General features: G+C 61.1%; 2 non-coding genes across 2 annotated transcripts; both read right to left on the bottom strand.

Annotated features, from left to right (window-relative positions):
- Nucleotides 1-860: 860 nt before the first annotated feature.
- Nucleotides 861-1,013, bottom strand: LOC142795740 (5.8S ribosomal RNA). The gene has a single exon (XR_012893272.1). It is a non-coding gene; the product is annotated as a 5.8S ribosomal RNA (ribosomal RNA).
- Nucleotides 1,014-2,732: 1,719 nt separating this feature from the next.
- On the bottom strand, nt 2,733-4,547 carry LOC142795742 (small subunit ribosomal RNA). The gene has a single exon (XR_012893274.1). It is a non-coding gene; the product is annotated as a small subunit ribosomal RNA (ribosomal RNA).
- Nucleotides 4,548-12,500: the final 7,953 nt, after the last annotated feature.

Raw genomic sequence — 12,500 nt, 5'->3', positions numbered from 1 at the left:
GCGTGATAAACGACCGTGTCGAAAGCCCAAACACCGCCGAGGCCAGTCGCCGCCGCCGCAAGGGCAGCCACGCAGCCTGGCGAGAGGCATCGTCTCGTGTAGCGTCGCCCCCGCCCCAACTGGAGTGGCCCAGTTTTTTGAACGGGACGGGAACTGCGAAGCACTTAGACCGACGGCGGACTACGACGAGAACGCCTTAAGCTTCGCCAACGTTTCGCCAACTCGTGCGGGAGACTTTTTCCGCTTCGCGGCAAGTCGTCGCGCCGTGCTCTCCGCATCAACCGCGTACGCAGCGAACCGCAAACGTCGGGCGCAGCCTCCTCACCTCCCTGCGCTTTGCGCGCGAACGTTCCCTGTTCGCGCGGCAAAGCCTGGAGGAGGCACGGCCCCGCAGCGTGTTCGAGCGCCCGGTCTACGGGACACCCTGCTTACTTCGAGGGCAACAAGCGCAACGCAAGGCTGCGATCTCGCGCACTTTGCGCACGGCTGGAGAAGCTTTGCTGGCCGGCTTTCGCTCCTCGTGTTTACCGTGCGTTAAAGTTGCGCGTCCGTGGCTCTCGCAGCTCTTGCGCGCCCGGTCGCAGAGAGGAGTACGCAACCTCGACCGCACTTTCCCTGCAGGCTTCCTTCCGACTCGAAGTCCTGCGGCGGTCTCAACGAGGTGCCACATCCTCAATGCAGTCGGTCGCCCCCGTTTCGGTTGGGCTCTGGCACGACGGTCGCCACCGTCTCGCCCTTGAGTGGCCGCTGTTGGCGCTCGCTGTGAGGTGTTCAGCGTGCTGTCCGTGTTGCCGACGCGGTCAAAACGAGTCGACGGCTCACGTTCCCTTGTGCGCCGAAGGCTCTCTTGATATGTGATCCGACCCTCAGACAGACGAAGCCAAGGGAAGACCCAAGGCCGCAATGTGCGTTCAAAGAATCAGTGCTCAGTGTGTCCTGCAATTCACACCAAGTCTCGCAGCTGGCTGCGTTCTTCATCGACCCGAGAACCGAGTGATCCACCGCTTAGAGTCGTGAAAAAGTGTTTGTTCAATTCCGTACAGTCAAAACCAAACGTTTCTGGCACTCGGCCAAACAGTGGCCAAGAAGGGCGCTTTTCAGCGCACGCTTGGACTCCAAAACTCTGCCGCGCCTTTTTCGGCTGCCGCAAATCGAGCAAACGGTGTGTTTCGGACGGCGTTTCGCTTTCGCTACTTGCGAGTGCTTTCGTGGTCCACCCCTCTATAAATACTCGGGAGGCGTCGAAGCCGGTTCTCCAAGCCGGACCCGTAGGTATCGTTGTGTGCTCGCTCTCATTGGCCCGCCTAACCAGAAAATGCCTGCGGTACACCCATTTGGATAAGAGTGCACGCAGATGCGGGCCTCGACGGCTACACATTTCCTCGGGCGGCCGCCTCCCGGCCTCCGTGGAGCGCGGGATGCACGGTCCCATCGACAAGCCTCTCCCGTTTTTACCGTGGCGTCGCGGTTCACCACGGCAGGCGGGTCGGTCTCCTCCGCATAAAAAGGGGGACCCCCGCTTTTTGTTCCACGAAATCGCACAAGCTTTTTTCGCATCCACGGTTTGCCACCGCACACCAAAATGCCGATCCGGCTGCCTACTTTAGCCAACAGGTGGAGCCAGGCGCGCCGTACTTGCGCGGCACTTCCCACGTCCACCGAAGTCGGTGCCAAGGACCACTTTCGGCGCCGGAGCCGCGTACGAGCCTACTCGAGGCGGAAGAACGAAGCCAGCAAGGGCCTGGCCGCAAGTGCGTTCAATTGTCGGGACGTCCAAGTCCCTCGTTCTTCCGTGCTTCCTCTTTCGGCAAGTCGTTGCGGCACCTTCCCAAAGCGCGCAGACCCGCTAATCGCGACGAGCGCGACGTGGCCGTGCCGCCTTTCCCTCGGCAGCAAGCAAAACGCCTGGCAACGTCGACGCTCCCCTAACCGCGATCTCGCACCGTGTTTCGTGTGGCGAATTCAAAAGCCGGCCGGCGCTGCTGCAACCATTACGGTCGGTACGCATACGCCGCGGAGGGCGGGACGGTCATCGGAGCGTGCGGTTCCTCCATCGAGTACTGCGCACCTCGGCCGTCGCATCGCCGTGCCATGACCGGCCGCGCGTCAACGCGAACCGGTGCCAGCGAGATCCCTCGCCTGCAAGAACCGACCGGCAGCCTCCGTCACCCGAGGACGCGGAGGCGCTTGCCGCGGACGGCGGGACGGTATGCACTGGTGCACAGCGGACCCGTCACATCGCCAGTTCCTTGACCGACCGCCGACGCTTGTGCCGTTCCTCTCGTACTTGGCAGTCGCCGCGCGATTGTCGGGTCTCGTTCTTGCACGCTCGAACGGTCGGGAGGGCACTCGGCTGGCGTTTCGGGAACGCGCAGCCTCGCCTTCTACCGACGTAACCACGACTCGCCGTTCGCGCTCCGCCGCTCCTGTTTACAGTACTAGGCGGTCCCGCAGCGGTCGGGTCGCGCATTTCGAGCGCTTCGAGCCACGGTGCAGTGGCGGGTCGAAAGCCGACCTATGAGTGCGTTGCGCCGTTTGTACCCGCGTCCGCCACCTGGCCGACCGTCCAAGGTCGCGGTGTTGGCGTCCGCTGGGCGCAACAATTTGTCACGGGGTGCCGCTCCACATTCAGGCAGCCCCGTGGGGAAAAGCCGACCCCGCGTCCAAACGGGGTCAGCGGCAGAAAGTGTCGGGCGCAGACGCAGCTGAGGCGCTCACCCTTCACAATCCGTTAATGATCCTTCCGCAGGTTCACCTACGGAAACCTTGTTACGACTTTTACTTCCTCTAAATGATCAAGTTTGGTCATCTTTCCAACAGACCGGCGCAACCGAAAGGCCGCGCCGGACATCGGTCCGAAGACCTCACTAAATCATTCAATCGGTAGTAGCGACGGGCGGTGTGTACAAAGGGCAGGGACGTAATCAACGCGAGCTTATGACTCGCGCTTACTGGGAATTCCTCGTTCAAGGGGAACAATTGCAAGCCCCTATCCCAATCACGAAAGAAGTTCCACGGGTTACCCAGTCTTTTCAGACAGGGATAAAGACACGCTGCTTCCTTCAGTGTAGCGCGCGTGCGGCCCCGGACATCTAAGGGCATCACAGACCTGTTATTGCTCTGTTTCGTGCGGCTAGGAGCCGCTTGTCCCTCTAAGAAGGTTGTAAGGTGCTGGGAACCCCGCACCTATTTAATAGGCTAGAGTCTCGTTCGTTATCGGAATTAACCAGACAAATCGCTCCACCAACTAAGAACGGCCATGCACCACCATCCACCGAATCAAGAAAGAGCTCTCAATCTGTCAATCCTCCCAGTGTCCGGGCCGGGTAAGTTTTCCCGTGTTGAGTCAAATTAAGCCGCAGGCTCCACTCCTGGTGGTGCCCTTCCGTCAATTCCTTTAAGTTTCAGCTTTGCAACCATACTTCCCCCGGAACCCAAATACTTTGGTTTCCCGGAAGCTGCCCGCCGAGTCATTTGAGTAACTCAGGCGGATCGCTGGTTGGCATCGTTTATGGTCAGAACTAGGGCGGTATCTGATCGCCTTCGAACCTCTGACTTTCGTTCTTGATCAATGAAAACATTCTTGGCAAATGCTTTCGCAGTAGTTCGTCTTGCGACGGTCCAAGAATTTCACCTCTAGCGCCGCAATACGAATGCCCCCGTCCGTCCCTCTTAATCATTACCTCGTATTCCAAAAACCAACAGAACAGAAACGAGGTCTTGTTCTATTATTCCATGCAAGTTTATTCAGGCGACTCGCCTGCGTTGAGCACTCTAATTTTTTCAAAGTAAAAGCACCGGCCATCTCGAGGCACACAATGAAGTGCACCAAGAAAGAACCGGCATGATGTTCAGTCCGAGCCGTCGCATCGGGTAGATGCACTACTCGTCTGGAACTGAGATCCAACTACGAGCTTTTTAACCGCAGCAGCTTTAGTATACGCTATTGGAGCTGGAATTACCGCGGCTGCTGGCACCAGACTTGCCCTCCAATTGATCCTCGTTAAAGGATTTAGAGTGTACTCATTTCAATTACGGGGCCTCAAAAGAGTCCCGTATTGTTATTTTTCGTCACTACCTCCCCGTGCCGGGAGTGGGTAATTTGCGCGCCTGCTGCCTTCCTTGGATGTGGTAGCCGTTTCTCAGGCTCCCTCTCCGGAATCGAACCCTGATTCTCCGTTACCCGTAACAACCATGGTAAGCAAGTAACCTACCATCGAAAGTTGATAAGGCAGACACTTGAAAGAAACGTCGCCGGCTCGTGGCCATGCGATCAGCACAAAGTTATCCAGAGTCACCACACAATACGGGCCGAAACCCGATCGATCTTGGTCTAATAAAAGCACCCGTTACCCAAAGGGCTCCAGGCTCACTGCATGTATTAGCTCTAGAATTGCCACAGTTATCCACGTAGGAAGAAACGATCTAAGGAACCATAACTGATTTAATGAGCCATTCGCGGTTTCGCCTTATTTCGGCATGTACTTAGACATGCATGGCTTAATCTTTGAGACAAGCATATGATTACTGGCAGGATCAACCAGGTAATCGTTCGACTGCGCGTCCGTCCTCGCCTTCGGCGGGCCGGACGCAGTCTGTGTGCGGCGGAGGCCACCTTCAGGCGCCCCAACACGCTTATTTTGCACTCCGAGATGACGGCGTTCGAGCTCGCTACGGCACAACCTTCCCGAAAGACGAGTGGGAGCCGTGCGGCAAGAAGCACGTTCATGCTCGCTCTTTTTCGTTGCATCGACTCGGTCGCGCCGTGCGGGTTGCCCAAGCCCGCTGCACTGTCGGTGGACCGGCCGGAACTAGCAACGGAGCCGAGACTGCAAAGCCGCCAGACGACGGGTCACGCCCGCGTCTTCGGCGCTTTCGCATCTGAATCGCCCGAGGACGACACGGAACACACCTCGATATCGTGGTAAAACGGCACCGTCCGACAACCAGCCCCTAACGCATCAAGCGGATGAGGCTGCAGACGACTGCCGTGGATTCCCCTGGAGCAGACCCGAGGACACGCTTGACGAGGCCGAAGCCCGCCGCATATCAGACACCCGGTCGCTTTCGCGTACGCCGCTCACGAGAACCCCCACATAATAGCAGCGATAAGTACCCAGACCTCCTTGGGCACTAATACGAGCGTACTCGAGAAAATTTCACCGCGGGTGTGCCCCGAAACGTGTGGCACGTTGAGCGTGCCACAAGTCTACGTCGCTCTCAAACCCGCCGAGGTCGTAGAATTTGCGACCCTACTCACGAAATTCCCACCGAGGATACGGCCGCAAACGTACCGCACCTTGGGTAGGCCACGAGTTTGTGCAACACTACGCTGACGGCACAGCACCGAGGTCGTGCGCGCACGCACGGGAAAATTCCGCCGCGGTTTCTGCCGAAAACGTGAGGCACCACGACTCTCCGCAAGTTCGCGTCGACTGCGAAAGACCGAAGTCGTGAACGACGTGTCCGCTACTCGCCGCCGACACGCTGGACACCAAACGTACAACGACTCGACGGCGTCGTAGAGGCCCACGACGCGGTTTTCCTTAACGACGTCTCGGCGTGGCACCGACAGGTTAGAACGGCCGACCAACGTTCCCTGTCCGCCGTTCGGCTCAGTCGAAGGGCTCGGCGACTTCGGCAACGCTGCGAAGCCGCACGGTGACGCACGCCATGTCCCCATTTTTTTTTTTTTTTTTCTTTCTGCGTCTGCCGGGGTGCCCCTATAATAGCAGCGATAAGCACCCAGACCGCCGTGGGTCGCTCGCCCCGGCTGACGTGGTTTTTCGTACTCCTGCGGCGGTCGCCGTCAAGCACGTCCAAATACGCTACTTTCGTGGGCGCATTCACGCTCTTTCGCTTCGCCGGAGTGCCAGCACTCACTCTGCCAAAAACGGCGAACATCCGAGCGGCGGTTCCCACTTTTGCGTCGGCGTCGCAAACCCCGCCCCGGCAGACGAGGTTTGCCGTACTCGTGCGACGGTGGCCGGCGGGCACGTCGAAAGACGCCGATATCGTGCGCGAATTGGCGCACCTTGGCTTCACCGGAGTGCCGCCACTGACTCCTCCAAAAACGGCGAAGATCCGAGCGGCGCTTCCCACTTTCGCATCGGCGTCCCGAACTCCGCCCCGGCTGACGCGGTTTACCGTACTCGTGCGACGGTCGCCGGCGAGCACGTGGAAAGACGCCGATATCGTGCCCGAATCGGCTCCGTTCGGCTTCGCCGGAGTGCCAGCACTGGCTCGGCGAAAGACGACGAACATCCGAGCGACGGTTCTCACTATTGCGTACGCGTCGCAAACCCCGCCCCGGCAGACGCACTTTGCCGTACTCGTGCGACGGTCGCCGGCGAGCACGTAGAAAGACGCCGATATCGTGCCGGAATCGGCCCCGTTTGGCTTCGCCGGAGTGCCAGCACTCACTCGGCCACAAACGGCGAACATCCGAGCGGCGGTTCCCACTTAGCCGTCGGCGTCCCGAACTCCGCCCCGGCAGACGCGGTTGCCGAGCTCGTGCGACTAGCGACCGCGAAGCCGTCTCGCGACGCCGCTTTCGTGCGCGGCTCCCACTGCGACCTGGGTCACCCGAGGTCGACGAGCAAGAAAGAATGTCGAAAAAAAATTTTTTTTTTTTTGCGTCTGCCGGGGTGCCCCTATAATAGCAGCGATAAGCACCCAGACCGCCATGGGTCGCTCGCCCCGGCTGACGTGGTTTTTCGTTTTCCTGCGGTGGTCGTCGTCAAGCACGTCCAAACACGCCACTTTCGTGGGCGCATTCGCGCTCTTTCGCTTCGCCGGAGTGCCAGCACTCACTCTGCCAAAAACGGCGAACATCCTAGTGGCGGTTCCCACTTTTGCGTCGGCGTCGCCAACCCCGCCCCGGCATACGCGGTTTGCCGTACTCGTGCGGCGGTGGCCGGCGGGCACGTCGAAAGACACCGATATCGTGCGCGAGTCGATGCTTCTTGGTCTCGCAGGAGGGCCGCCACTCACTCCTGCAAAAACGGCGAAGATCCGAGCGGCGCTTCCCACTTTTTCGTCGGCATCGCAAACCTCGCCCCGGCAGACGCGCTTTGCCGTACTCGTGCGACGGTCGCCGGCGAGCACGTCGAAATACGCCGATATCGTGCCCGAATCGGCCCCGTTTCGCTTCGCCGGAGTGCCAGCACTCACTCGGCCAAAAACGGCGAACATCCGAGCAGCGGTACCCACTTAGCCGTCGGCATCCCGAACTCCGCGCCGGCTGACGCGGTTGCCGAGCTCGTGCGACTAGCGACCGCGAACGCGTCTCGCGACGCCGCTTTCGTGCGCGGCTCCCATTGCGACCTGGGTTACCCGAGCTCGACCAGCAAAAAAGAAGGTCGAAAAAAAATTTTTTTTTTCTGCGTCTGCCGGGGTGCCCCTATAATAGCAGCGATAAGCACCCAGACCGCCGTGGGTCGCTCGCCCCGGCTGACGTGGTTTTTCGTACTCCTGCAGCGGTCGCCGTCAAGCACGTCCAAATACGCCACTTTCGTGGGCGCTTTCGCGCTCTTTCGCGTCGCCGGTGTGCCAGCACTCACTCTGCCAAAAACGGCGAACATCCTAGTGGCGGTTCCCACTTTTGCGTCGGCGTCGCCAACCCCGCCCCGGCATACGCGGTTTGCCGTACTCGTGCGGCGGTGGCCGGCGGGCACGTCGAAAGACACCGATATCGTGCGCGAGTCGATGCTTCTTGGTCTCGCAGGAGGGCCGCCACTCACTCCTGCAAAAACGGCGAAGATCCGAGCGGCGCTTCCCACTTTTTCGTCGGCATCGCAAACCTCGCCCCGGCAGACGCGCTTTGCCGTACTCGTGCGACGGTCGCCGGCGAGCACGTCGAAATACGCCGATATCGTGCCCGAATCGGCCCCGTTTCGCTTCGCCGGAGTGCCAGCACTCACTCGGCCAAAAACGGCGAACATCCGAGCAGCGGTACCCACTTAGCCGTCGGCATCCCGAACTCCGCGCCGGCTGACGCGGTTGCCGAGCTCGTGCGACTAGCGACCGCGAACGCGTCTCGCGACGCCGCTTTCGTGCGCGGCTCCCATTGCGACCTGGGTTACCCGAGCTCGACCAGCAAAAAAGAAGGTCGAAAAAAAATTTTTTTTTTCTGCGTCTGCCGGGGTGCCCCTATAATAGCAGCGATAAGCACCCAGACCGCCGTGGGTCGCTCGCCCCGGCTGACGTGGTTTTTCGTACTCCTGCAGCGGTCGCCGTCAAGCACGTCCAAATACGCCACTTTCGTGGGCGCTTTCGCGCTCTTTCGCGTCGCCGGTGTGCCAGCACTCACTCTGCCAAAAACGGCCAACATCCGAGCGGCGGTTCCCACTTTTGCGTCGGCGTCGTAAACCCCGCCCCGGCAGACGCGGTTTGCCCTACTCGTTCGACGGTCGCCGGCGAGCGCGTCGAAAGACGCCGATATCGTGCGCTAATTGGCGCTCCTTGGCTTCTCCGGAGTGCCGCCACTCACTCCTCCAAAAACGGCGAAGATCCGAGCGGCGTTCTCCACTTTCGCATCGGCGTCCCGAACTCCGCCCGGGCTGACGCGGTTTACCGTACTCGTGCGACGGTCGCCGCCGGGCACGTCGAAAGACGCCGATATCGTGCCGTAATCGGCCCCGTTTGGCTTCGCCCGAGTGCCAGCACTCACTCGGCCAAAAACGGCGAACATCCGAGCAGCGTTTCCCACTTTCGCATCGGCGTCCCGAAGCCCGCCCCGGCAGACGCGGTTTGCCCTACTCGAGCGACGGTCGCCGGCGATCACGTCGAAAGGCGCCGAATTCGTGCACGAATCGATGCTTCTTGGTCTCGCAGGAGGGCCGCCACTCACTCCTGCAAAAACGGCGAAGATCCGAGTTGCGCTTCCCACTTTTTCGTCGGCGTCCCGAACTACGCCCCGGCTGACGCGGTTTACCGTACTCGTGCGACGGTCGCCGGCGGGCACTTCAAAATACGCCGATTTCGTGGGCGCATTCACGCTGTTTCGCTTCCCCGGAGTGCCAACACTCACTCTGCCGAAAGCGGCGATCATCCGAGCGGCGGTTCCCACTTTTGCGTCGGCTTCGCAAACGGCGCCCCGGCAGACGCGCTCGTGCGACGTACTCGTGCGACGGTCGCCGGCGAGCACGTCGAAAGACGCCGATATCGTGCTCGAATCGACCCCGTTTCGCTTCGCCGGAGTGCTGCCAGTCACGGCGCAGAGAACGGCGAACAAGTGTTTTTTTTTTTTTTCCTAGAATTTGTGTTATAGAAGGCACATTTGATATCGGACGATAATTTTCAACTTTATCACGCGCACCGATTTTCGTGTAGAGGTTTGCAAGTTTATGGGAATTTCTCCACTTGGAATAATGCGATTTAGTAGTACTACGAGAACTTCATGGATGTACTCAAGGGTACGGGGCAAGTCAGTTACGTCAACACCTGCAGATTTTTTACACTTCAAACTGAAAATTGTTGGTTGTGAGTCCTCGTGTGATATTAAAGGCCGATTCGCTAACACATAGAACAAAGAAAGAAAGGAAGAAAAAACGCCCGCGCTCGCTCAAGAAACCTGGGTTCGCAACAAGTGGCAACAACAAGCAACCGAGCGAGTGCGCCAAAACCCGTGGCGGCCGAACAAACGCGAAGTCCCAACCGCGTCAGCCGGGGCGGCACGGGACAGGAAAAATCACTTCAGCCGGGGCGGCGGGGCACCGAATAAACCTCGTCACCTCGTCGCAGGATAAAAGAGGAAACAAAAAGTCTAAACAGCGTCTGCTGGAGCGAATGCGTAATAAAACAACAACAACAACAAAAAAAAAACACCCGCGCTCAAGAAGTCTGCAATCCTCACAAAAGGCGACTGTGACCGAGCAGCGTCAGCCGGGGCCGTGCGGAAACGGAAAAACCGCGACTACCGGGGCGTCGAGGCACCGAAAAATCCACTTCAGCCGCGGCGAAAAAAAAAACAAAAAGAAAGACGGAGGGGGGGGGGGGGAACCACGTCTGCCGGGGCGAAGGAAAAAAAAAAACGCGTCTGCCGGGGCGAGCCCGGGTGCGGCACCACCGGGAAAACTGTGGCAAACAGACATGGCGATCGAGTGAGTGGGCCGCCAGCCAGGCTCAGCCAAAAAGTGCAAAGTCCGAACTGCGTCAGCCGGGGCGGCAAAAACCGCGTCAGCCGGGGCGGCGCAAAAAACCGCGTCTGCCGGGGCGGCACGAAACCGCGTCAGCCGGGGCGGGGCGAAAACTGCGTCAGCCGGGGCGAAAAGAAAAAAAAAAAACGCGTCTGCCGGGGCAAGCCCGGGTGCGGCACCACCGGGAAAACTGTGGCAAACAGACATGGCGATCGAGTGAGTGGGCCGCCAGCCAGGCACAGCCGAAAAGTGCAAAGTCCGAACCGTGTCAGCCGGGGCGACGCAAAAACCGCGTCAGCCGGGGCGGCGCGAAAACCGCGTCAGCCGGGGCGGCACGAAACCGCGTCAGCCGGGGCGGCGCGAAAACTGCGTCAGCCGGGGCGGCGCGAAAACCTCGTCAGCCGGGGCGAGCGAAAAGGGGGGGGGGGAACCACGTCTGCCGGGGCGAAAGAAAAAAAAACGCGTCTGCCGGGGCGAGCCCGGGTGCGGCACCACCGGGAAGACTGTGGCAAACAGACATGGCGATCGAGTGAGTGGGCCGCCAGCCAGGCTCAGCCCAAAAAGTGCCAAGTCCGAACTGCGTCAGCCGGGGCGGCAAAAACCGCGTCAGCCGGGGCGGCGCGAAAACCGCGTCTGCCGGGGCGGCGCGAAAACTGCGTCTGCCGGGGCGAGCCCGGGTGCGGCACCACCGGGAAAACTGTGGCAAACAGACATGGCGATCGAGTGAGTGGGCCGCCAGCCAGGCACAGCCGAAAAGTGCTAAGTCCGAACTGCGTCTGCCGGGGCGGCACGAAACCGCGTCAGCCGGGGCGGCGCGAAAACCGCGTCTGCCGGGGCGGCACGAAACCGCGTCAGCCGGGGCGGCGCGAAAACTGCGTCAGCCGGGGCGAGCCCGGGTGCGGCACCACCGGGAAAACTGTGGCAAACAGACATGGCGATCGAGTGAGTGGGCCGCCAGCCAGGCACAGCCGAAAAGTGCTAAGTCCGAACTGCGTCTGCCGGGGCGGCACGAAACCGCGTCAGCCGGGGCGGCGCGAAAACCGCGTCTGCCGGGGCGGCACGAAACCGCGTCAGCCGGGGCGGCGCGAAAACTGCGTCAGCCGGGGCGAGCCCGGGTGCGGCACCACCGGGAAAACTGTGGCAAACAGACATGGCGATCGAGTGAGTGGGCCGCCAGCCAGGCACAGCCGAAAAGTGCTAAGTCCGAACTGCGTCAGCCGGGGCGGCAAAAACCGCGTCAGCCGGGGCGGCGCAAAAAACCGCGTCTGCCGGGGCGGCACGAAACCGCGTCAGCCGGGGCGGCGCGAAAACTGCGTCAGCCGGGGCGAAAGAAAAAAAAAAAAACGCGTCTGCCGGGGCGAGCCCGGGTGCGGCACCACCGGGAAAACTGTGGCAAACAGACATGGCGATCGAGTGAGTGGGCCGCCAGCCAGGCACAGCCGAAAAGTGCTAAGTCCGAACTGCGTCAGCCGGGGCGGCAAAAACCGCGTCAGCCGGGGCGGCGCAAAAAACCGCGTCTGCCGGGGCGGCACGAAACCGCGTCAGCCGGGGCGGCGCGAAAACTGCGTCAGCCGGGGCGAAAGAAAAAAAAAAACGCGTCTGCCGGGGCGAGCCCGGGTGCGGCACCACCGGGAAAACTGTGGCAAACAGACATGGCGATCGAGTGAGTGGGCCGCCAGCCAGGCACAGCCGAAAAGTGCTAAGTCCGAACTGCGTCTGCCGGGGCGGCACGAAACCGCGTCAGCCGGGGCGGCGCGAAAACCGCGTCTGCCGGGGCGGCACGAAACCGCGTCAGCCGGGGCGGCGCGAAAACTGCGTCAGCCGGGGCGAGCCCGGGTGCGGCACCACCGGGAAAACTGTGGCAAACAGACATGGCGATTGAGTGAGTGGGCCGCCAGCCAGGCACAGCCGAAAAGTGCTAAGTCCGAACTGCGTCTGCCGGGGCGGCACGAAACCGCGTCAGCCGGGGCGGCGCGAAAACCGCGTCTGCCGGGGCGGCACGAAACCGCGTCAGCCGGGGCGGCGCGAAAACTGCGTCAGCCGGGGCGAGCCCGGGTGCGGCACCACCGGGAAAACTGTGGCAAACAGACATGGCGATCGAGTGAGTGGGCCGCCAGCCAGGCACAGCCGAAAAGTGCTAAGTCCGAACTGCGTCTGCCGGGGCGGCACGAAACCGCGTCAGCCGGGGCGGCGCGAAAACCGCGTCTGCCGGGGCGGCACGAAACCGCGTCAGCCGGGGCGGCGCGAAAACTGCGTCAGCCGGGGCGAGCCCGGGTGCGGCACCACCGGGAAAACTGTGGCAAACAGACATGGCGATCGAGTGAGTGGGCCGCCAGCCAGGCACAGCCGAAAAGTGCAAAG

The sequence above is a fragment of the Rhipicephalus microplus genome, unplaced genomic scaffold, assembly GCF_043290135.1.
Source record: "Rhipicephalus microplus isolate Deutch F79 unplaced genomic scaffold, USDA_Rmic scaffold_834, whole genome shotgun sequence".
In the NCBI taxonomy this organism is placed as follows: Eukaryota; Metazoa; Arthropoda; class Arachnida; order Ixodida; family Ixodidae; genus Rhipicephalus; species Rhipicephalus microplus.
Note: the sequence above shows the minus strand (reverse complement) of the source record. Positions and strands in the feature narration are given on the sequence as shown.